This window comes from Dama dama, chromosome 17, assembly GCF_033118175.1.
Source record: "Dama dama isolate Ldn47 chromosome 17, ASM3311817v1, whole genome shotgun sequence".
In the NCBI taxonomy this organism is placed as follows: domain Eukaryota; kingdom Metazoa; phylum Chordata; class Mammalia; order Artiodactyla; family Cervidae; genus Dama; species Dama dama.
In genome coordinates this window covers 18,259,286-18,285,134 of record NC_083697.1, presented here as the reverse complement: position 1 = coordinate 18,285,134, position 25,849 = coordinate 18,259,286, and the positions used below count along the sequence as shown (strand labels likewise).

Sequence of the window (25,849 nt, the reverse complement as noted above, 5' to 3'; positions counted from 1 at the left end):
ATCTTTGTCTTTTGGTTGGGGCATTCAACCCATTTACATTTAGGGTAATTATTGATAGGTGTGGTCCCGTTGCCATTTACTTTGTTGTTTTGGGTTCACGTTTATACAACCTTTCTGCATTTCCTGTCTAGAGAAGATCCTTTAGCATTTGTTGAAGAGCTGGTTTGGTGGTGCTGAATTCTCTCAGCTTTTGCTTATCTGTAAAGCTTTTGAATTCTCCTTCATATCTGAATGAGATCCTTGCTGGATACAGTAATCTAGGTTGTAGGTTATTCTCTTTCATTACTTTCAGTACGTCCTGCCATTCCCTTCTGGCCTGGAGGGTTTCTATTGATAGATCAACTGTTATCCTTATGGGAATCCCTTTGTGTGTTATTTGTTGTTTTTCCCTTGCTGCTTTTAATATTTGTTCTTTGTGTTTGATCTTTGTTAATTTGATTAATATGTGTCTTGGGGTGTTTCGCCTTGGGTTTATCCTGTTTGGGACTCTCTGGGTTTCTTGGACTTGGGTGGCTATTTCCTTCCCCATTTTAGGGAAGTTTTCAGCTATTATCTCCTCGAGTATTTTCTCATGGCCTTTCTTTTTGTCTTCTTCTTCTGGAACTCCTATGATTCGAATGTTGGGGCGTTTCACAGTGTCCCAGAGGTCCCTGAGGTTGTCCTCATTTCTTTTGATCCTTTTTTCGTTTTTCTTCTCTGCTTCATTTATTTCCACCATTTTATCTTCTACCTCACTTATCCTGTCTTCTGCCTCTGTTATTCTACTCTTGGTTCCCTCCAAAGTGTTTTTGATCTCATTCATTGCATTATTCATTTTTAATTGACTCTTTTTTATTTCTTCTAGGTCTTTATTAAACATTTCTTGTATCTTTTCAATCTTTGTTTCCAGGCTATTTATCTGTAACTCCATTTTGTTTTCAAGATTTTGGATCATTTTTATTATCATTATTCTAAATTCTTTTTCAGGTAGATTCCCTATCTCCTCCTCTTTTGTTTGACTTGGTGGGCATTTTTCATGTTCCTTTACCTGTTGGGTATTTCTTTGCCTTTTCATCTTGTTTAGATTGCTGTGTCTGGAGTGGGCTTTCTGTATTCTGGAGGTCTGTGGTTCCTTTTTATTGTGGAGGATTAACCCAGTGGGTGGGGTTAGACGATTGGCTTGTCAAGGTTTCCTGGTTAGGGAAGCTTGCGTCAGTGTTCTGGTGCATGGAACTTGATTTCTTCTCTTTGGAGAGCAATGGAGTGCCCAGTAATGAGTTTTGAGATGGGTCTATGTGTTAGGTGTGACCTTGGGCAGCCTGTATGTTGATGTTCAGGGCTATGTTCCTGCGTTGCTGGAGAACTTGCGTGGTATGTCTTGCTCTAAAACTTATTGGCTCTTGGGTGGCGGTTGGTTTCAGTGTAGGTATGAAGGCTTTTGGACAGTCACTTATTACTTAAAGTTCCATGTAGTCAGGAGTTTTCTGGTGTTCTCAGGTTTTGGGCTTAAGTCTCCTGCCTCTGGATTTCAGTTTTATTCTTCCGGTAATCTCAGGACTTCTCCAACTATATAGCCCTGATAAGAAAACTTCTAGGTTAATGGCTAAAAGATTCTCCCCCATTAGGGACACCCAGAGAGGTTCACAGAGTTACATGAAGAAGAGGAGAGGGAGGAGGGAGATAGAGATGAGCAGGAGGAGAAAAAGGGGGACTCAAGAGGAGAGAGACAGATCTACGCAGCTGTCTGTTCCCAGAGTGTTCTCCATAGCCCAGTCACCTACAAAGATTCACAGAATTGGATTGGGAAGAGAAGGGGAAAGGAGGAAATAGAGGTGTTCTGAGGTAGAAAACAGAGAGTCAAGATTGGGAGAGATTAATCTTCGGTTTAAAAATAGGGCTTCTCTTCTTTTTTTTTTTTTTTTTTTTTGGTAAGGTTATAGTGTATTGAAAATGAAAATTAAGGAGTAGTAGAGGAGTACTAGAGGACTTTAAAAGAAATAAGAGAAAAAGAAAAATAGAAAATAGAAGAGAAAAAAAAGAAGAAAAAAGAAAAAAAAGAAAGAAAAAGAAACAAAAAAAAGAAACAAAAAAAAATTTCTTTTTTTTCCCCTAATTAAAAAAATCGTAAAAAATCTATGGAAATGAAAGTTAAGGAGTAATGGGGGAGTAATAGGGGATTTTAAAGGAAAATAAAAGAGAAAAAAGAAAAAAGAAAATAAAGAGAAAAATGTAAAATTATATCTGAGTTTCTCTGGAGCTGTTGCGGTCAGTGTGGGTTCGGCTCAGTTTCAGATAGCTCCTCGTTCCAGCTTACGCTTCTCGATATCTACGGGCCCCTTCCGGTGTAGTCGGTGTTTTCTAGAGGGATTTTAATCTGTTGCACCAGTCCCTTCTGAAGCGGTTCCCTTTGTTTATTTGGCTTCTGTTTGCCGGTCTCTTCAGAGCCTCATTTCCGCCCTGACACAGGCGGGCGGAGGTGGACTCTTATTCAGGTAGCTAGTTCCGTCGCTCTGCGGGGAGGGGCTTGCGCCGTGGGGCTTGCGCCGCGAGGATGGGCTGGGGCTGCCAGGAGGGGCTGACGCTGCTCTCTCCTCTGCGCTGCTCAGGCTCCCGGCTGTTCTATATGGAGCGCGCCCCGCGCTGCGCGAGGTTCCAGCCCTCGGGTGTTCCACAAAAGCGCGGAACGAAAAGCTGCGCCTGCTCTCTGTGCCTTCCCCATCAGAGCGGTCCAGGCAGCCAGGGGCTCGGTGGGCGCACTCTCCCCAGGTGTGGCGCGCCCACTCCCTTCCACGGACCCAGTCTCAGTTTCCGCTGGCGCCAGTCGGATGCCTGCGCCTTCCGCCCTCCGGGTCCCCAGCCCGAGTCCCCGCCCAAGCCGGTCGGTTGCCTGCGCCCTGTGTCTCGCCGCGACCTTCCCCTCCCCCCTGCCTCCGGCGGGGCTGGGCCCGTCTGCAGCCTGTGAGCTCTTCCCTGGATTTTCTCGGTCTCTTTGTTCTGCGAACAGCCGGCAGTGTGTTCGAGCCGGTTAATTTACTCTCTCTCTTTCGGTCTCCCACAGTTCAAGTTGGCAACTCACAGAAGCTCCCTCCGATTGTCCTCAGGGCACTCAGGCCCGGACCCTACCCCAAGCAATGCCGCCTAAGACTTCCCGGGACGGATCTCCGTCCTTAGCTCTTTTGTCTCACTTTTTATCTTTTTATATTTTGTCCTACCTCCTTTCGAAGACAATGGGCTGCTTTTCTGGGCGCCTGATGACCTCAGCTAGCGATCAGAAGTTGTTTTGCGAAGTTTGCTCTGCATTCAGTTATTCTTTTGATGAATTTGTAGGAGAGAAAGTGGTCTCCCCGTCCTACTCCTCCGTCATCTTGGCTCCTCCCTCCTAGACCATTATTTCTTTACAAAATACGTGTGATGTTTATCATCAACTACCTCTAAGAATTCTACAAATGATTAGTGAAACAATGATTTCAAAGATGTCTAGTGTTCTCTGGGGGGAAAGTACCTTGCATGAAATTAGCATTAAATAGAAGAACGCATCCACATACAAATGAGAAATAATGATAATCCTTACATTTTGTGTATTCAAACTTTATTTAGAGTCATCAGACTACTTTTATAATATTCTCTATCGATAGGGAAAGGATAATGATATGTAAATGTCTCTATATGTGTGTGTATGTGTGTTTTGAGGAGAAACTCTCTCCAGGGAGAATAATTGGAAAACACAGAGATTCTTGATGCCTTAATTTCAGTAGAGAGTACACACATGCAAAATGACACTGATTATAGGATACACAGAATAACCATACATTGTTCAATAATCAAATGAGGAAAAAAGACTCAGAAGGGGAAAGTTATTTTTACGGTCACACAAATAGACGGCCAAGAGAACACACTTTTCTCCCCTTCCAGATTAAATCAATAAATAATAAGCATGTGCCAAGCATCCTTTTTGAGAAATGTAGGAGTAAAGAACAGTTCCTCAGGGATATACAATTTAGTATGGTTTCTAGCTCTTCATACATTTATATGGTATTAAATGTATTGTGTTAAGCAATTTGAAGAAAGGCATGAACTGGGCGGGGTGGGGGGCCCTTGTGTTAAAAATACATCACTTTGACACATCCAGAGTGATGTGTTTTATATATATTATATATATATATATATATGTAGTCCTGCAGATGATACCACTCTAATGGTAGTGAAGAGAAACTGAAGAGCCTCTTGATGAGGGTGAAAGAAGAGAGTGAAAAAGTTGGCTTAAAACTCAACATGCAAAAAACTAAGATCATGGCATCCGGTTCCATCACTTCATGACAAATAGGTAGGGAAAAAGTGAAAGAAGTGACAGATTTTATTTTCTTGGGCTCTAAAATCATTGAGGACAGTGATTGCAGCCATGAAAGTAAAAACCACTTATCCTTGGAAGAAAAGCTATGACAAACCGAGACAGTGTATTAAAAGCAGCAATGTCACTTTGCAAAGTCTGTAGAGTCAAAGCTATGGTGTTTCCGGTAGTCATGTACAGATGCGAGAGTTGGACCATAAAGAAGGCTGAGCAGCAAAGAACTAATGCTTTTGGACTGTGGTGCTAGAGAAGACTCTTGTAGAGTTCTTTGGACAGCAAGGAGATCAAGCCAGTCAATCCTAAAGGACATAAATTCAGCTTTATACATATGATTAAGTTTTGCCTGGTTGCTCAGTGGTGAAAGAACCTGCCTGCAATGCAGGACATGCAAGTTTGCAGGTTTGATCCCTCAGCTGCGAAGAGCCCCTGGAGAAGGAAATGGCACCCTACTCCAGTATTCTTGCCTGGGAAATCCCATGGACAGAGGAGCCTGGCGGGCTACAGTCCATGGGGTCGTAAAGAATTGGACATGACATCAACTAAACCACCACCACACATATGATTAAAATAAACATCAGCAGAGCTCTGTGCAATACACTTAAAGGTTATTAGTTTTCACGTATGGATATTCTCCTATGTCCATTCTTTCAGATGGACTTTAGAATAATTTTCTTGAGTGCCAACACTCCTAAAAAAGGATAATATGCATCTGTTGTAATTAGCTACAATTATTATATTGCTACTGTTTCATTTTAACTACAGAATTCAAATCAAGGTTAATCTAAGATATTTCATAGAAACTTGTAATTACAATTTATAATAATTTTAAACATTCTATTATCTATAAAATTACTAGAACTATACAAATGCCTACAATCAACTTGCCTCAGTTTTCTCATTTGTACTATAAAACAATAAAATAATTGAATAATTCTCAATCTAGCTGGTGATCAAAATAAAATTGAGGTACTTCCTTGATGGTCCAGTGGTTAAGACTTCACCTTCCAATGAAGCAGGTGCAGGTTTGATCCCTGGTCAGCTGAGATCCCACATGCCTGTGGCCAAAAAACCAAAACATAAAACAGAAACAATACTGTAAAAAATTCAATAGAGGCTTTAAAAATGATTCACATCAAAATTAATCTTTAAAATAATAAAACTGAAATCTTTTAAAATTTTCTTGTTTTTTATCTAATGTCCTTCTTCTGTTTCAGGACTCTATCCAGCACACCTTATATTTAATCATTATAGTTTCATAGGCTCCTCTCTACTATAGTAGTTTCTTAGGTTATTTTTTCCAAGACCTTTATAGTTTTGAGAAATGCCAAGTATTTTGTAGAATGTCCCTCTGTTGGAGGTTACTTCATGATGATTACTAATGTGTTATACCTGATTAAACTGGGGTTGTAAGCTTTGAAAATAAGACTGAAGAATTTCTAGAATATACATTTCTGTATTTATTTATAATTTTGTGGATCGTACATGAGAATTTTTCAAAACCTCTTCAGGATTCAATCACTGCTTAAGTTGTCCTTCTGCCAGGTGCTATTTGCTCTGTTTAGTAACAATCAGACACCAGTTAAGGATTAAGATCTGAGAATCTATTTTCTTCAGTTTTTTGAAAAATTTGAGTATATTATTTCTTATTTCTTTTGATTGTCCCTCCTTTCTTTTCTTCTGAAACTCCAGTTACATGTAAAATTAAGTTAATATATTCCCCCGGACTCTTAACGTTGGTATGCACGTTATATGTGTCAGTCTGTCTCTCCTCCATCCTGAATTTCTCAGAACAATCTTTAGATTTACTAATTTCTCTTCACAAATGTGTAGAATGTATTCCTCACAATGAACTTTCAAGATTTCTTTTCCTTTTTCATGTTCAAACTTTTCTTGAGATGTTTTTGCCTTATAAATTTGAAATGAATTTATAATTTTGATTTTAAAAGGTTTGTCAAGTAATTCCATAAAATTAATATTATAATGTAATTAATATAATTTACAAAGAATCCATGCTTGGAGCACTGAGGTTTTTGTTTGTTTGCTTTTCTTAACTTTAGAGTTCTTCCTGTGACTTTAGTATACATTTTATCTTGACTGGAGAAGGACAGCTTTTTCCCCTGGTCTGGCCTTTCTTGTCTATAAGTTTTCAGGCGCCTGTGATTGCCTTCACCTGGCACTCCTGAACCACCAATCCAGAACCAAGTTTGATAACAGCATTTTAAGGTTCTTGCTCTGGGGAGATATTGGGGGTACAAACTTTATGCAACTAGAGTTAGGGAGCAGCTTGATTTGATTCCTAGTTTGGAGTCCACACCCGCTTTAGCTATCATTTTCTATGTAGCCAGGTTTTCAGCCTTTTATTCAGATTCCATTCATTCATTCCATCCACTCAGATTTCATTCAGTACTATATTAGTTATCTATTGCTGGATCACACATGACCACAAACTCAGCAGACTGAAACAAGACACTTATTATCTAACAGTCGTGGGTCAGGAATGTGAGTACCAATTACCTGGGGCTTTATGACCAGGGATTCTCAAGGCTATACACCAGGTGCCTTGGCCAGGTGGCCTTATGCCTGGGGAAGAAGACTTTAAAGTGCATTCAAAAGCAAGTATACTCCAATTAAAATAATCTAAAATAAATAAACAGGTACAATCACTTTCTTTAGACTGCATTAAAAAACGATGGGGGCATTAGGTTGTTTGCACAGCTCATTCCCCGCAGCCATATGACTGAGGACCCTGTTTCCTCGCTGGCTGTTGGCTGGAAGTCCTTGAAGGGCCGCAAAGCTGCCCTCAATTGTTTGCCACAAGGAATTCCTCCACGTGGCCGGTTATTTCATCAAGTTTGCAGGGAGAGTCTCTCCTCTCAAAAGGACCTTCTACTTCTTTTAAGAGTTTTCTCCTGATACCCTTAAAGTCATACACAGAATAATCTCCCTTTTGATTAATTCAACGTCACCAGATTTGGGACCTAAACTACATTTTAAAAATCCCTTTACATTTGCCACTTATGGGCTTGCCTTGTGGCTCAGATGGTAAAGAATCTGCCTGCAATGCAGGAGACCTGGGTTCTATCCCTGGGTTGGGAAGATCCCCTGGAGAAGGGAAAGGCTACCCACTCAAGTATTCTGGCCTGCAGAATTCCATGGACTGTATAGTCCATGGGGTCGCAAAGAGTTGGACACGACTGAGCATCTTTCACTTTCTTTGCCATATTATAGGGACCAGAAGCAAGTCAAGGTCCCACCCATACACAAAAGGAAAGAATTACAGACAGCATGATGTCAGGAGGTGAGAATCATGGGTCACCCTGGAGTGTATTTACTACAAGCACCTTCAGCTCCCAAAGCACCATTGATGTCCGGTCCCAGAAAACACAACTCTTGGCCCCAGCTTGGCTCTCTGCTTTGCATTTCTGTTCTTCCCCTAGCTCAGGAAGATGTTCACCTTGCTCCTTACTTCCTCTATGTCTATCAACTATTTTATCCTTTTATAGTCTATCAGGTGTAAGTTTTTGTTTGTAACAGAGAGGTTTTGCAAAAGAATAAACATACAAAGCCAACTTACCCCATCAAAAATGTTTACATTATCAGGGTTAGGACGGGTTTTTGAAACCTTGGTGTGTTTTAATGGTAAGGAAGTATTTAGCTAAATGACTTGGGGAAGATGGTTTGATGGAGAGGATTATTTTTAGTGTGAAAGGATAGGGAATTGGTCAATACAACTGGGGGCATTTAAAACTTTGCCATCACATTTCATTAAAAACAATTTTAAAAGTGGTCTATATCTGCTTTATAGCAACAACCTCAATTTCTAATTATACTCTGGAAAGACCCACACAATGTTGATATCTTCACACTATAGAAATAGCACTGTCAGTGACTAGGTTTTTTCCTACCTGGCTTTGTATGGGATACTTCATCAGACAATTTATTACACTACAGTTCTTTATGACACAAAAGTAAGGGAGGCAATGAATGAAAAATAAGGCAAAAAAAGAGATACTCAGAACAGGATTCCAAACATAAAATAAAATACACACTATAATGTAATGATCTGAACACTAGAGGAAAAGTCCTTAGTGCTTCTTGTTTTTCATTGATACAGAAACCGTCTTTCTTTGCAGACCTTGGGAGAGTTAGACTTAGGGCTGACACTTACAAACAAAAATATACTTAATAGTTTCACCTGGAAGTTAAAGCCTGACCTGAGTAAGTGACAATTTAAACACCATGATTTGAAGATAACCGTATGAAGTAAGGGTCACAAAATATTGCTTATATCAATCTGCCAGGGCAAGTCCCTTATTTCTTTTCTGAAAATAATTGGTTCTTTATGTTAAAAGGCAGAGGATATAATCCTAAAAAAAATGTTGATTCTGGGGATCTTTAACTCTCTCAATAAATGCAAGTTGACTAGGCAAGTAAATTAATGTTTACTTTGGGAAGCTCACAGACCATGGTACCAGGGGGATATATTTTAGACATATTCAAAATGGGTGTAAAAACTAATCCTTGCAAGATGAATGGGGAAGGAAGCTGCTGCGGCACGGGCTTAGCTTTGCTGTCATGTAGTACCACCCGATTCTCTCTCTTAAATCTTGGTTGGTGTAACTGACAGAGACTCAGTACAGGGCTCCATCGGAATACAGAATAACAAACTTCCCAGTTCTGAAAAGCCAAAGGCCTTAAAAGAGATATTCTGTCTCCATACATTTTCCACAACTAACTTTGAATAGAGTTTATCACAAAGTGTTAGAAATTATTTTAAAAGATTTTAACTGACTGGTATAGATTAGAGGGGGCTTCCCTGGTGGCTCAGTAGTAAAGAACCCACCTGCCGATGCAGGAGATGTGGGTTCTATCCCGGGGTCAGGAGGATCCCCTGGAGAAGGAAATGACAACCCACTCCAGTATTCTTGCCTGGGGAGTCCTATGCACAGAGTTCATGGGCTCGCAAAAGAGTCAGATACAACTGAACGACTAAAACAACAATAAACATAGATGAGAAAGCAAAGTTTTATTGAAGGCATTTTCTACTCATGAAAATAAATATTGCTTTAGAAAGACATAGAATAAACAATAAATAAATAAGGACATACAGAATAAGTTACATGATGTCTATCATGTAACCAAAATTACTAAAAGTATAAGCTTTTTTTTTTGACTTGCCCTATATATCGGATATTCCTTTAGACAATTTAAAGATATATTTTTTTATGAGAATAGAAGTTCCCCATGACTTCCACAGTTCTAGAAATCTCTGTTCCTCCAATCATTCTTTGTTACAATTTGACCCTCAGATCAGCATTTTTTAAAGAAGCCTATAATGCATAATAAAACAGAATTAAGATGAAAATTGCATGTATTAAGCTTATAAAAAATGAAAAAAATGTACATATTTTAAATGTGGGATACGACACTAAGTAGACTGTATAGTTAAACCTGAAAGCAGGAAGCAGATATTTGCAAGAAAATAAGAGATGATGAGAAAGGAAAGAGCCAAAAGGAGAAGGTGAAGATGTGATAGTGTGCCTGTTTTTATCATATGGACTCTGCATGATCTTCATTCTGTTTGCCCTCAGGTTTAGCGTTTTTACAGCAAGTCGAGTCCATAGGAAATAGGAATTAAACAAAATAATGGCCACAATTTTAAAGTAGATACACAGAAAATTAAGTGTCTCTCACTAGGTATGTTTGTAGTGTGATTGCCTATTAGCAGCTGTTTTGGGGTAAAACAGAAGATGCAGCTAGACAGACTGGGTTTACCTGTTTTTTGAATTCTGAGATTTCCCCAAATGGCCAGGCTGCCTTTGTGTACCTCAACATTTTCTCCAACCAAGTCTTAAAACCGCACTATGAGATCGTCTGAGTAGACATAGAGACTCAGGGCATGGTCTTTGACTCAGAATTCAGTTCCCAGTTTTGTCAATTTCCCTCTGTGAGCTTGCATGTTTGACTCCCCAGTGTTCTGCTACTCTACCTTCCACAGGGAAAATGATAGTATCTACCTCCAGGATTTTTATGAGGATTACATGAGATCACTCTTGTTAACTTCGCATTGTGCCTGAAATTACACTTTAGAAACTCAAGTAGAAACCATAATAATCATTATTATTAATAATATTATGGAGTGCAGGATCAAATTAAGCCTAAAGAGTTTTTATGTACCTTCAGACTCTCTGAGTACCTTAGAGCTCTAAAATACATAGTCACATTTCTCAGGAACTCAGCAGAGCTCAAGCATCTAATTTTCGAAGTCAGTGATGTTTTCACTCATATGATACCCCACTGTGATATATTCAGATATTTGGGACAATTAGCAAGGGAGTGTTGGAATGTACAGCCATCATATTTCTCCCCATGATTAAACTTAATTCCATTCTTTTATAATCTATATCATATGGTCTACATTACAAGGACAAATGATATAAAACTGTACCATTCATAACTGATTAAAATTCCATAGTTCATGGTTAATAATCACCAGGCTAAGCTAGCATCCCTCATAAGTTATTTTTTTTTAATCTCCCAATAAAATCATATGGACCCAAATGGTTGAAGAATCATGAAAAAAAATTAACATTAAAAAAAATTAACAACTGAGTATACTGATACACTTGATCTACTGAAATAATGAGGGAATTTTAATATTATTAAAAAAATTAACATCAAAAAAACATGAACAACTGAGTATACTAATACACTTGGTCTACTGAAATAATGAGGGAGTTTAAATATCATACTTCAGGGCGGCTGGAACTTATTTACTACAGATGTGCTATTCAACATTCTATAAACTAAAGCTAATGGGCGGAATTTCATGTGAATCTGGATGGGAACTTGGAAAATGGATTAAATATGAGAAATATGCATTCATCCTTCAAGAGAAGTAGCAAATGCTTTCATCATTTACTTTATCCAGCCATTCAGTCAATAATATTAAGTGTTAAATGCTGGTAGATCCTTAAAAAGGAGAGAAAGAGACTCACTGATTTTTTTGAATAATTTCAAGCTCCAAAAATGCAATTCAAGTATTTGTACAATGACTGACTTAATGTATTTTAGGTTATGGGATGTCCTTTGTGTGCAGAGAAACTCAATAATCATTATATAAAATTATTATATTATTATATAAAGAGTGTGGTAGGCAATGCAGAAAACAAACACAAACATGGATATATATATATATATATTCCCACATACTAGAGCAACACATTTTCTTTCCAAAAGTCTGACAAAAATGTTACTTGACAGTCAGTTTACATGACTTTATCAAGCAAAGGATTGTGACACAAATTTTTAAAATTTTTTCATGAAGTAAAATTGAGTATTTTTGCTTAATTTCTAGTAATCTTTTTTTGTACAAGAATTTACAAATGCATTATCCAAAAAGTAGCTTGCAACTGCTTGAACAATTTCTTAAAGCTTGACAGTTGAGAGAGTGGAATAAATTTTAAAGTAAATGCTTGAATTCTCTTATGTCGGATTGTTGTCCGTGTTTACATTATAGGTTTTTCTAATGAAATTAAATAGAAAATGATTATAGAGGTCAGTGATCTCCTTTGGTCAGGTACAAAGGCTGAAAAAATATCCCCTGTGTTTTCACAATATTGCAAATTTCTAATCTGCAAAGAAGGTAAACACATTTTTTTTGAAACCCACGTTTAGAAGTCTATCAGTGAACACTCTTTCAAATATGGACTTTGGACCCTGGTACTTAAACATAGAAACATAAATAAAATGCTAATAGCAGTGTATGCTAGTTTTGGTTTTTTTTTTTCTTTCCTCCTTTTAATGTTAAGTAATACTATGCACAATAAAACATAATTTCCGTTTTCTTTTCTAAGGGCACAAAGCCCCAACCTATTTCTGAAATTCGGTTTGGAGCAAGCAAAGAACGGCTTGACTTGGCATTTTTTAAAATTCCCGTGTTTGGCGTTTAAACGTAAAACGTTTATGTGCAGGGGCGGCATCTTGCCTTCTGCAGCTTACACCCTACATGATTTTTAGCTTTTCTGAAAGCTCTGTCGTATATATACACATTGAATACATAGCCAATCTCGCTCAGAGGAAAAGCGAACAACTATTAGATTTTCCAGGTTCCCAGGAGGACAGCACTCTAAGATCAGACTCTTAAAGGTCCTTGGCCTCTGACTGAGGAAGAGGGGGGGAAGGTGAGGTACCACAGCAGGCCTGGGTATGCAAAGCTGCTTCCTGGCTTTCTGGCCTGGACGCCAACTTGGCAAAGATCTGCTGCTGGCAAACACCGATCAGTCAGGATAAAGTCGCCACAGACTTAACCAAGCAAAGCATAAATGGCTCTTTTCAGCACGAGTCTGCGAGGAGGGATGTTCCTAAGCGCAGCAACCCAATTCCCTTTCTCCAAGATTCCCAAACTCGCCTTTTCTAAACCCTTTCTGACTTACAAGAAAGGTGGCTGATCACCTAAGCAACCCCCACGCCCTTTCCTTCACTTGTCTCCTTCACCTCCTAGCAAAAGTTCAACTTTTTAGTGGGTTCGGGAGTTCGGGAAGGAGGCAGACTAGCAGGCTGGGCAGGCGCGCTCCCACCACACCACGCAGATTCGAGCGGCGCTGGTGTGACGGAAAAGGCGGGCACGGGGACCAGTCGGGAGGTGGCCGCGAGGGCATAGGGCACGCCTCGCGGGGGCCGGGGGCGGGGCCACGTGCCAGTCCCAGGGTTCGCAGCTCCGGCGCCCGACGGCTCGCGCGCCCCAGCCCGCCCGCGAGCATCCCGGTCCCAGGACTCCGCGCTTCGCTCAGCCCGCGAGCGCGCGGCACGAAGGCGCGTCGGCATCCATGCCCCGGCCGCGGGAGCAGGAGGCGCTCGCAGCCCCAGGCGTGTAACGCGAGGCTGAGCGCGTGGCGGCCCGCGTCGTGCCCTGCGGAGCCAGGCGCGGGAGGTGAGGGGCGCACTCCGGCGCAGCTCGCAGCGCGCGGGGCGGGGCGCGGCTGCTGGGGGGGCCCGGCCGCCTGCGGGGAGCCGCGGAGGAGCAGGCGCGCTGCGGGCCCGAGGGAGGGCACGGTTAAAGCTTTGCCATCAATTCCGAGTCCAGAAAGTCCGTCCTAAGCTGACGCGCTAACTCTGCAGCCTCCCTCACGACCCCTAGCCACCGAAGGCGGCGACACCTGATCCGGTACACAAACACGGGTCCCTTCTGTCCCCGGATACAATTACGCGGCGGAGACACACTCAAGCTCACGCGCAGCAGCCAAGAGCCGAGGTAAGCGGACGGACCACGCGGTCGCAGCGGGCGGAAGGGGGTCGGGTTGGCCAGAGGAGAGGGGCGTTGTTTGATCCCGAAGGTGAGTGCTGGGCGGATGGCTGCGATCCCGGGCTGGGGGTTAGGGATCCGAAAGTGCAGTTGCGGTTGGGCTGAGGGAGTTAAGGGTTGGGGGTGGGTGGGGAGGAAGACCGCGAGCTGGGCGGAGGGGTGTGAAGGGGCGCTTTCCAAGCTGCCTCAGCCGCGCCTGTGCGCCCTTCCCTCCCATATGGCCCTCGATTGAGGGTCCTCTCGCGTTCGCGCCTGCAGGCTGAGAGGGCATAACCCGGCGCGGATCTGGCCAAGGACTTTGCACTTGACCCTGGAGGGATGGGCACCGCCGAACCCCAAGGCCACAGCCCGCTGCCAGCCAGGGATGGGGGCCCCAGGAGGTGCTTCTTCGGAAACTCTCCAACTCTCCTCTACTTCGTCCTCTCCTTGAGGGGGAGCTAGACCTGGGCGCGCTGGGGGCAGGGCGTGGCTGGGGGCTGCGCGCGCTCCGACCCAGGGACCTCTCAGTGTCCGCTGGCCTGTGCGACCCTGGGGAATGGACAGTAGTGGCCGGGTCTCCGCGCGGATGCGGGGACCATATGGCGTGCCCTTGCTCCAGGGAAGCGTGTGCGGTTGAGAGAGGAGTCGAGAGAAAGGACGCGCTGCAGGAAGTAGGGCGCCTTCCATGGACCGGAGGAGCGGCCAGGGGGCCTGGGATCTGCGGTTGGGAGTTGTACCGGGCAAACCGCACAGGGGGGCGCAAGATTAAGTCGTGCGACCCGGCAGAAGGACGGTCACGGGTGGAGAGGGGTTTATTCAGTCTGTTTGTGTAAATTCACTGGTTTAATTGAGGGTTTATTAAGTTGAGTACCGGAACGTGCCACTCTGCAGCACTTCCTTGAGAAAGGACCACCTCTCTACCTGTATGCTGGTTCCCATCACCTGAATTTAACTCTGGGGGCGAGGAGGGAATAAGTGAGAGAACTTGTGAAAGTCTGCAGACTAACTCAGTAGGCTGGGCTGTGTTAACTAGTCATCCTCAAGGGGAAGAGGGCGTATCACAAGAGTGAGGAGTGGGTAGCATTTTCATTTTCAACTAGGCATGACCCAAGAGTCACCTCTGTTATGAATCAGTGTTAGTGATAGAGGCAGCCTTTTATTTCAGGTGGATTCTATCCAGAAAAGGTAGAAAAAAACGCTACCCTGAACCTTCCGTTTCCCTCAGGCTGTCATCTTGTATAATGAGTTTTTCAAGATTAATGACATGAAGATGTGGTAGTTTGGCTAGATGCCAAGTGTGCTGTTGTTTCTATATCTGATAATTTCGTGTTCAAAGAAAAACATCTCCACTCAGAATTGGTGTAATTGGTGTGCTTTATTTCCACTTATTCCCAGAAAAAAAAATGCCACTTGAAGAAAGGAGGGAAAGTGCTTTTAAATGTTATTTTAATAGTATTAGAAGTAATCACTTTTATTCCCCGGAGATTTTTAAATTAATTGTAGAGTCACACACATCAATATTGTATAGTGAGGGAATCCGCACTTTGCATTCATTGGATCAGATCATAAATCGGTCTATGTTTTTTTCTCTCTCAGAGAAACAGTGGACTAGTTTTCTTCTATAGAAACATATCTCCAGCCAGTTTGAGGTTTGCTTTTGGAATGTCTCTGTTCAACTATTGTAGATAATTCCAGAAAAAAACACTGGAGTATTATTTGTTTTGCCTGCCACCCACAAGGTAAAATTGTGTTTTGTGATTTACTGCTATAGGAGTGTTTAAAAACTACAGCTGAAGCATAGTGCCCTGACATTTAGTAATAGCTTGATAGTATATTAGTAGCTTGGGTGTAATTGAGTAAAAACTGTACTTGTGACTTTCTCTTGATGATACTACTATAGATTATACTACTATAGAGATCAAACTCTTATATCTAAAGTTTCCAGAGCTTTCTGCTTATGGTGTTAATGCCTGGTGCACATATTAGAATAAGTAAAGCAATGCAGTAAATAAAAATACTTATAACAGAATTTGTCTTTTGTAAAGTCTTTTTTTGTGTGTTAAGAGTTTGATAGTTCACATTTGACTTAAATTGCTTAAAACATTTCATGGTATCTTATAAATAACCATCAGCTTTTTTACTATGTAAATATTGATGGCAAAGGAGCAAAATAACCACACTGTCAATTCTTAGACTCCTTTTCAAGGTTTTTATATACCTGTTTATCAGATAATATTGACTTGATGCTATTTAATTCACAGTAAGTTTCCAAAGTACACCGAGAGTAAGACACTTTGGATTGTTTTTGCAATATGTAATGAAACCTCATTTATTTGACACCATCTGGATTTTTGCTTATTTACATAAGCACATTTACTAAATAGCTGACCCCTCACACCATTCATTACTGAAACTTTAAATATTTAGCTATTAAAACAAGCAGTGTCTAAATGTTCCCCTCTTAGTTGGTCCCCAGGATGTAAGCTAAATTTTTTGTTGAATTGTCTTTATGAACATGAATTCATAAAGAATTGAATAGCGCTATTCCTTGAGGTGTATAGAGCTGTTTTTGTTTATGGTAAATGGTCTCAGCCTGCCCAGTTGAAATACTAGAATGGAGACATAAGTACTATTCTCTTTCTCTCTCTTTTTTTTTTTTGTGGTTTTTCTGGGTCTTCTTTCTGTTATCAGCTATCACTTTCTCCTGCTGTCAGACTGTAAGCGGGCCCTGCTGCTGTATTAGCTGTATTATCTGTTGTCTTTTTTTTTTTTTTCCTCCTGAAATGATGTGGGCTATTGCTCAAGTATAAAGCCTGTGTGATTTGTGACAGATAGATGCTGTTCTCATCCTCTGTTTCTGGGCTATATAGCAAGCTCAGTTGCTGAGGTTCCTAGATGGGTAGCTTCTATATAAGTGGATTTAAAGTGTTTTTTTAATAGAAAATTTGTGTATGAGATCTTTAGAAGAGTGTCTTAATTTCAGACATTCCGTCTTCTGGGAGATCTTTGCTTTTCTGAGAAATCGAAGTAACCCTTTAATAAAAGAGTTTACTTTTCTTATGGTAGCCCCAGGTTATCTTTGTGTAAGGATACTTATATGATGATATTTTACATCCTACTTCCTGCCACTGACATTGACTAGCTGTTCACAATGTTGACAATATTTCTCTTCTCTGAAAGCCAGGAGTAAAAAGTGTGATTTGATAATCCTGGTTCCCATACTTGAAGCTGGGTGAATCATTTCAATACTGTTTTGCATACCCATGTACAGAGGGGCTGCATAATCATATGAATTTGGATAAAGTTGTTTTAGTTAGTCTTGAAAACAGTGGTAATCATATCTTCCTAATTTAAAGCATTTTACAAACATCCTTCTTTTTTTCAATGAGTACTTATTACTTTCAATAAACGCTTATTAAATACACACTATGCGTTGGGCACTGTGGTCTTGTCCACTGGGGATGTGCAGACATAAAGACCATGGGAGGACTCTGGGTTTAAGAGAATTAGATAGACAGAAAACAAGTTAGTTTCAATATAGTTTTAATATAGTGCTGTGTGTTCTGAGAGTGTTGTGATAGAGGTACCCAAAGCGCCCTGAATAGGCATTTGGACGTGGCTAGTTCTCCATGGGGACAGAACACTAGAGAGGCTTCATAGGGAAGGTAACAGCAGAGGTTAACCAGATAAGGTAGTCAGAAGGTAACCAGTTATGGGCAAGATCATGGAAGACTGTTTGTCATCCTAAGATGCATAGACCATTTTCTCCTCAGTGTTGTTTTAAACTAAAGAATGATGAAAAGACAGCTCTCACAGCTGTCTAGCAGGATTGATCTGAGGTGGGAGACAAGAATAACAAGTCAGAAGGTATTGAGGTGATCTTGTTAAGAGAAGTTGAGGACCTTACACCAATATGGTGGCGGTGAGAAGGGCGTGGTCACACAGTATAATCTCTTGGATTAGATGACTGGTTAGATGGCGGGTGGTATGGGAGGACAGGATAGGGACTTTAAAGGAGAAGCAGGTTTGAGGACCAAGGATGGTAGGGTTCAGTTTTGGAAATGTAGAATAAGAAGTGCTTATAGAAAATCCAGCTGGAAATGAGTGTCCAATGGATCATTGCACAGAAGTTCGGAGCTGAGAGGTCTGGGCTGCATTTGTTGTTGTTCAGTCACTCAGCCATGTCTGACTCTTTGTGACCCCATGGACTGCAGCACACCAGGCTTCCCTGTCCTTCACCATCTCCTGGAGCTTGCTCAAACTCATGTCCATTGTGTTGGTGATGCCATCCAACCATCTCATCCTCTGTCGTCCCCTTCTCCTCCTGCCTTCAATCTTTCCCAGCATTAGGGTATTTTCTAATTAGTCAGCTCTTCATATCAGGTGGCCAAAGTATTGGAACTTCAGCTTCAGCATAAGTCCTTATAGTGAATATTCAGGATTGATTTCCTTTAGGATTGACTGGTTTGATCTTGCAGTCCAAGGGACTCTCAAGAGTCTTCTGGCTGGGTAGGTAGGTATGTAAATGGGTGGACTACTTTAGCCATTTTCAACATACAGGTTGTTGCCAAAACAAAGGAAGTCAGTGGATCTTCTAGGGCAGGTTCAGAGAGTAAGAGGGAATTAGAGGCCTGGGGAGATCCTAAAATCTAAGAGTTGGTAAAGATATAGGGAGTAGTAAAGAAAGAGAAGGTAAAATGCAAGTTGGGAGGAAAATTAAGGGAAAGTTGTTTTTAGCAACTGAAGGAAGGAAGAATTTCAAGATATTAGAAGCTGAGTACTAAGATAGGGGGGTATTAGACAGTCCTGGTTCTGCCCCTGACTATATCTGTGACCTTGAATTCAGAGCTTAGTTCCCTTTCCTCATTTACATAATGAAGATCAAAGTGTGACTTCCCAGGGCTACTGTGAGGATCAAATGAGGTAAATCAGGCTCAGTGACTGGAAGGTTACTGATTTGTGTTCAGTAAGTGCTAGCTGATTTTATGGAAAGCTCAGTCATGTTGGACTCTTTGCGATTCCATGGACTGTGGCCCCCCAGGTTCCTTTGTCCATGAAATTTTGCAGGCAAGAATACTGGAGTGGGCTGCAGGAAGATTCTCCAGGGACTCTTCCTGACCCAGGAATCGAACCCAGGTCTCCTGCATTGCAGGCCAGTTGTTTACCATCTGAGCCACCAGGAAAGCCCTTTATGGAAGCAGAACTTGGATTTGGTGGTTGAGCAGTCTGAAGATACTATTGCTTTTAGCAGTACTCCTTTTCAAGGTTTAGGGAGGTTGATTAAGAGATCTATTTAAAGGGGCTTCCCTGGTGGCTCAGATGGTAAAGAATCTGCCTGCAATGCCGGAAACCAGGGTTCAGTCCCTTGATTGGGAGATCCGCTGGAGAAGCGCATGGCAACCCACTCCAGCATTCCTGCCTGGAGAATCCCATGGACAGAGGAGCCTGGGGGCTACCGGCCTGGCGTCACAAAGAACCAGACCCGGCTGAGTGAAAACTCTTTCAGTTTATGATGGAAACGTGATTATATTTATAACCTTTGGGGAAGAAGCCAGTACAATAGGGGCAATTGAAAATTTTGAAGGGAGAAGAGAGAACTTTGGAACCTGTTCCTGAAGGGGTGTGGGTGGGGTTGGGTCAGGAGCTCTGGAGAGAAGTCAGTGTCCTCAGGGAAGGTCATGCTCCCACCAGCCTGCAGGGTCCATAGCAACTTTGCTGCTTTTTAAAAGCATCTGGTAATCAAGTCATAAACATTTTTAACATTCTCTTTAAAGTTTCTTGATATTTAAGTGAATTTAAGTGAGTTCTAATTTCTCAGGTAATCCAGTAAGGCCAACGATTATTCATTTTAAAAGACTCTGAAAACAAAAACAAACAAACAAAAAAGATAGGTGGCATTAAAGCAAGAAAATATAATTTAATGTTTGATTCAGAAGGCGCTTCCATGTCAAATGGTGGCTTAAAAATCAACATTGTGGAAAGCAGGTATTAACCTGTGTAGTAGAGAAAGGACTAATTTGTAGATTTCTCAAAAAATTGAGCTGACCATAGTAATATTTTAAAATATCTACTTTTTTCCTTAGGATTTTTTCTATTTGGATGAAGTAGTGCTCTATATTAGAAACATCTGAAATTAGATTTCTATTTTAATATGTATATGTATTTCTTTACCATGTATTTAGTGGGTATTTTGAAAAAAAAATTTACATATATGAACTGGTTTGGGAACCAATCATCAATAATGTAGTGCATACTGTTTACTAAGTGATTGTTAGGCATATTGGTGATTAATTAATTATCTATTATTCTTTTTTAGTTCAAATTAAGTCTGTTTCAAAACATACTTATCAATATTTACTCCTTATCATTTGTTTATATAGCATGTAGAATAGTACATTGTTTTGGGGACACCCAATAAATGGCTTTTGAGTAAAATGAAATTAAATGTTCAGTGTTTTTAAGATGAACTGAAGTCTATTATGTATGTAGTTTTTCACCTGTGATGACCTTCTTTCCCTGGAATTCTTTACCTACATTTTTGTTGTCGGGACCTCTGTGTTTTGGAGTTCAGTTCTGGTCTGTTGTGCTAACTCCGTCAGTGTATGGTCCTGCTCTTGCAAACCATAGTGGCCTATGCAGGTGATTTTCAAAGACTTCTGAAAGTTCTGTATTGTACATTCACAAACTCAACTTTGAACTCTATACTGTCCCGTTCAGGACTCCCTTACAGAGATGACAGATGCCACATTGAAATTGACTTAGATATGAGGTCAGCATTTGGGGGTTCAGAGCCCAAATGAAAATGGAACTTTTGCGTTTGTGAATGGCGGGGTGTATAGGACAGCCGGGTCAGTTCTCAGTCTCTGGCTATAAGTAGTAGAACATTTGGATTAGGTAGAAAGAATATGTGGTTAGGAACATTTCAGAGATACTGTGTACTTTTGCTAATAACTCTCTTCTGTTTGTCTGAATTTTTAATAATGGAAACAATCACTGTATTGAAGGTGTAACTTCCCTTGACTTGATTAAGATAACAGAAATGCACCTAGAGGTATTCCCTTTCACTAAATAAATTTATATTGTAACTGCTTTGGTAAATGTTTGCCTGATTTGAGAATATTATGAATACAAACGTGTGTAAAATCACTTCACACCTTTCAGTTAGGTTTAAAGAAATTTAATACTTGAAACGTTTTCAAGACACCAAGTTATACTTTTTTAGCTGTATATTGGCCATAACTTGCTTTAATAATAACCATGGGGCTGATTTTACTCCACGTGAGATGTTTTAGCTTAAACAAAATGTTCTCATGGATTAAGAAAAATTTTAAGCAATGGAATCAAGTGTGCAGATATGCCTTGTTTTTTATAATATGTTCCTGAAAAGTTATATAAAATTTAGTTTTTATAACTTGAATCATATTTATAGAATTTAAAATTTTCAAAACACTTGAAAGTGAGGCATGTATATGGAATTTAGAAAGATGGTAACGAAAGTAAGGCAGAATTTAAACTCTTAAAATTCAGGTGATGGGTATACAGATTTTTTTATATTAATCTTTATACCTTTTCATGTTTGAAATAGTTGACAGTCCAAAAAAATATGGACAATTATTTTAAAGCATATCATATTTAAAATGTACCCATTTAAAACAATCTCAGATTCCCTGATGGTTCAGTGGTAAAGAATCTGCCTGCCAATGAGGGAGATGTAGGATTTATGGGTTCGATCCCTGCATCGGGAAGATCCTCTGAAACAGGAAATACAATCCACTCCAGTATTCTTGCCATGAAAACTCCATGGAGAGAGGAGCCTGGCAGGTTACAGTCTGTGGGGTCGCAAAGAGTCGGACACAACTGGGCAACTAACACACACACACCCCAAGCAATTTCAAAGTACATCTCTCTCTAAAAAAAATCTCATTCTGATTAATCTGCTCTGCAAACTCAAACTTTCCTAATGGACTTGAGCGAACACACACAACAGCAACAAATCGTGAGGACACCTCTGTGCCACACTGTAAATAATATGGTCATATTGGCCATCTTAAACTTGTAAGATGAAGGCTTAATCTGATTCTCAGTCGTAACCACATTGTAATATCCCTTGTTCAGAAGAGAATGCATAACAGGATTTTTTTTTTTTTTAACTAGCAGTAGAGTGAGCCCTTCAGTGATGTTGCCTTCCCGCTTTGAGAGAGCTTCCCCGAGACTGGGTGGGTGGCACAGACCCTTAGCTGTGGCTTCTCCTCCTGAAGGCCATGTGCTTTACATAGCCTTTGCATTTGTGCTGCTGAACCTCTGGTTCATTTGTACTGTCGTCCAATTGGGAGAGCTGGACTTAGAGGAAAACTAGTCAGACAGGTTTGCCTGTCTGTTTAGAAAGGGGCGGGGGGAGCCAGGGGTGGCAGCGAAATTTGTGCATAAAGTCAAGGGTGAAGCTATTTTAAGGAATATTAATGCTAATCACTGGCTGTTTTTTCCTGGTTTTGAAAATACTTCAGTGGCATTTGTGAGACTATGTTAATACCTTAATGGAGCTAAAGTGATCAGAAGAGAAACTGGAAGGAGAAGTAGATAAGAAACAGGGAATTAGAGCAAGATGGAGAGTGGGACAGGAGACTATGTTGGAGGGGAAGGAAAAAAAAAAAAAAGCAGAAGAGAATGAGTGCTTCATTGGCCTATGTGGGCTTTGTGTGAACCTGGAGCATCGTAGCAGGAAACCATAGTATTGATCTGAGCATGAGTTTAATTAAAACCAATGCCTGTGATCCTTCACATTCAAAAGAAGGAACACCAGTGGCTCAGGGCTGAGGTTTACTAGGAACATTGGTGGGCAGATGCAGCTACCATCTTGGACACTATCTTTTGTTGAAATACTCACTTCCTTTGAGCAGTAGTAAAATCTTATGCTCATACAGCTTTTTTGTACCTTGCAAATTGCTTACTCATACATTCTATCATTTTTTACTCATTCCGTCCCTGAGCATTGCCTGTCCAGTAGCGTTAGTCACTCAGTCGTGTCTGACTCTTTGTAACTCCATGGGCTGTAGCCCACCAGGCTCCTCTGTCCATGGAATTTTCCAGGCAAGAATACTGGAGTGGATTGCCATTCCCTTCTCCGGGGGATCCCTACCCAGGGATCGAACCTGGGTCTCTGGCATTGCAGGCAGATTCTTCACCACGGTGCTGTGTAGGGAAGCCTGTCCAGCAGGTCTTCACATCTTCCAAACCATGGAGGTAAAGCGCTCTGAGGTCACCAGGACAGGCGTAATGTTTGAACCTGGCTCCTGGCCCGTGATTCTCACATGAGAATGCTGGCTCCCAGAGCTCTCCATCATCGGGCTCCCCCGGGCCCCCCTTGTCTCCTTCCCCCTGCCCCCGCACGGCTCTGTTCCCTGGGCTGCCTTTATCTCTCTGGGCGTTGGCTTCAGGATATCCTGCACCTGAACAGCTCTGCTTGCAAACTGCCGTCCTTCATGGTTTCCATACTCAAGTCCCAACTCAGACTGTTGTGTCCCAGTTTCTATTACTTCCCTTTGACTTTCATTTCTGTATTTGGCTGTGATAGTTGAACACTTGGTTATGTTCATTCTCCCTCTGAGAAGAGTATGTGCAGTTGGAGGGTGGACTTTCACTCTGGGTTTCCCCATAAGGCCTTGGGCAAACATACTAATCAGAGATAAGATATTTAAACATGGTTGAATGATACCTTCTGTGACTCAGAGCAGGAAAGGAGGTCAATTCCCTAAAATGCTGTATGCATATTGATACTTTTTTTCCTGTTTTTTAAAAAAAAACCACATCATTCAAACTAGAAACATTCTCTTTCTCTGTAAATGAACTGTTCTGCATAAACTGCTGTATCATTTAGTTATGACAGCAAAAAAAAAGGTTTGGTCTGTAGAAAGATCATATTATAGGTCTTTGAGCTCTTTATTATAAAATATATAATGGTTTGGTAGATTTTTCTTTTAAAATTTACCTGGGGCTTCTAATGGATGGAAGTACATTCACAGCTAATTTTAGGAAAGACTAATAAGAAGAAATAATGACATAGATAATTAAGTGTATTTAGTTTTTAATTTGTATTTATATTTGAATATGGACTTCCATGGTGGCTCAGATGGTAAAGAGTCTGCCTGCGATGCAGGAGACTCAGGTTGGATCCTTGGGTCAGGAAGATCTTCTGGAGGTGGAAATGGCAACCCACTCCAGTCTTCTTTCCTGGGAAATCCCATAGACAGAGGAGCCTGGTGGGCTACAGTCCATGGGTCACAAAGAGTCAGACATAACCGAGTCAGACATGTCAAGAAACAGTAGTTGGAGAAAATGATTACACATACTAGGAAGCTCTGACTTGAAGCAGTCAAATTGTTTCCTCTCTCTCTGACCCCCTGATAAGACCTTTTATATCAATTAACCAGAAGCACAGGGTGAGTTCTTTTCCCTCATACAAAAGTTTCTGGTTCAAAGTGTCTCCTCTTCATGTCATTACGGGCAGGGCAGTAGGAGTAGGAATAGGAATAAGACTAGATCTTAAGAAATCTCCTCGGCAACAACAAAAAAGGAAATTGACAGGTTAAGTAAGACTGTTAATAAGGACTGATGGCTGACTCTGTTATTTGCCAGTTTTAAATAATTCATGTGAGCTTTAAGAAGTAATTTTGTTTTGATCAGTTAGACTTTATCTGAACATATAGGCTTCCCCTGTGGCTCAGCTGGTAAAGAATCTGCCTGCAATGCAGGAGACCTGGGTTCGATCCCAGGATTGGGAAGATCCCCTGGAGAAGGGGAAGTCTACCCATTCCAGTGTTCTGGCCTGGAGAATTCCATGGATTGTGGTCGCAAAGAGTTGGACACGACTGAGTGACTTTCACTTTCACTGAGCATATGCCTGAAAATAGAATGTACTTTTTGTTCAAATTTCTAAATAATGAAGAGCATGCAGAAACAAAGTCCTCTGGCTGTCGTGCATCTTCTTTTTGCTGTCCCACTCTTTCTTTCTGCCCGCTTACATTGTCTTCCTTTCTGAAGATGATGTCCCTGCCTTTGTGTTGAGCTCAGGAGAGTGATCCCAGTGATTGGCTTACAAACTGTCAGGTAAGGATGCGGATAGAGGTGTGTGTGGAGAGGGGAGGGCTGTGGAGTCTGCCCGTTTCTAGAGTAGGATCTGGTCATTTTATTCAAATCATCCTGTATAGCAGTTACCCAGCCTCTGTATAAGCCCAGATGCTTTATGCTTTCTCATCAGTATTTTTACCAGTAAAGATCACTCAGCTTGCCATTTTGATACTAAGCAAATGCAGCCCTATTCCTATATCCCTACTCTGCTCACAAGAGCACGGAAGGGGAGAGACATTTTGAACCAGACATATTGAATTCCAGGAGGTTTGTGAGATGAGCGTCTGTAACAGAGAAGAATTGATCCAACCATTCATTCACAAGCAGCCTATTATGTGTTAGATGTCTCCTGCCTTAGAGCCAAAATACACAGCGTTTCTTTTAAATCTAGTATGACATTGAAAGGCTTTTTGAGTATTGCTGATTTGCTTTGTGTACCCCAGAATTTTTTTTTTAAAAAAGCCTATTATCTGACATGTGGCAGTGGCAACTTCGGAGAGTCTTTTTATGGTACAGGTAAGAGATACTGAATTAGGACCCAGGAAACCTGAGTGCTAGTTCCGACTCTGCCAATGAGTAACTAGGAACTAGCCAAGTGATGCTTGGCAACCACTGCCTGAGACCTTGTTCCTTTCTCTACAAATGAAAGGGTTTGGACTCAGTTATCTTTAGTTTTGAAATTGGGACTTTGATTTATTTTATAAAATATGAAATACATATTTAAAAAACATATTTGGCATCATTTCATAACAAATGTATTAGGTACCAGTGTTTAAGCATATTTATGTTTACAAGGCTGTCAGCAATGGCAGTGATATACAAAAGCCTTCTCTGGCCTTGCTTCATTCTGTTGAACGTCAGGTCTAATCCTAGATTCTTAGAAGCCACAAAATTACATTTTCACTCTCAGAGAATGCATTCTGTGTTTCTGTAGAACCTACTGAAATCTGCCTCGTCTGGGGACTAATACAGCTTTGCAGTTTTATCTGATACTCAATAACAAACTTCTCTTTGTGACTTCACTAGCGTTTTATGAGACTACAGTTGGGAAATGTGTTATTTGCTCACTCTCCAGGACTTTCAAGGAATTAAATAGGGAAATATCCAGAGTTATT

General features: G+C 41.0%; 1 protein-coding gene across 2 annotated transcripts in view; it reads left to right on the top strand.

Annotated features, from left to right (window-relative positions):
- The first annotated feature begins 13,301 nt into the window (after window positions 1-13,301).
- UGT8 (UDP glycosyltransferase 8) overlaps window positions 13,302-25,849 on the top strand; it is a 93,817-nt gene continuing 81,269 nt past the window's right edge. The window contains exon 1 of one of the 2 annotated variants that reach the window (XM_061164142.1): window positions 13,302-13,580. The gene's annotated coding sequence lies outside the window, so the exon portion shown is untranslated. The remainder of the gene's footprint in view (window positions 13,581-25,849) is intronic. The other variant, XM_061164140.1, reaches the window with a different exon arrangement.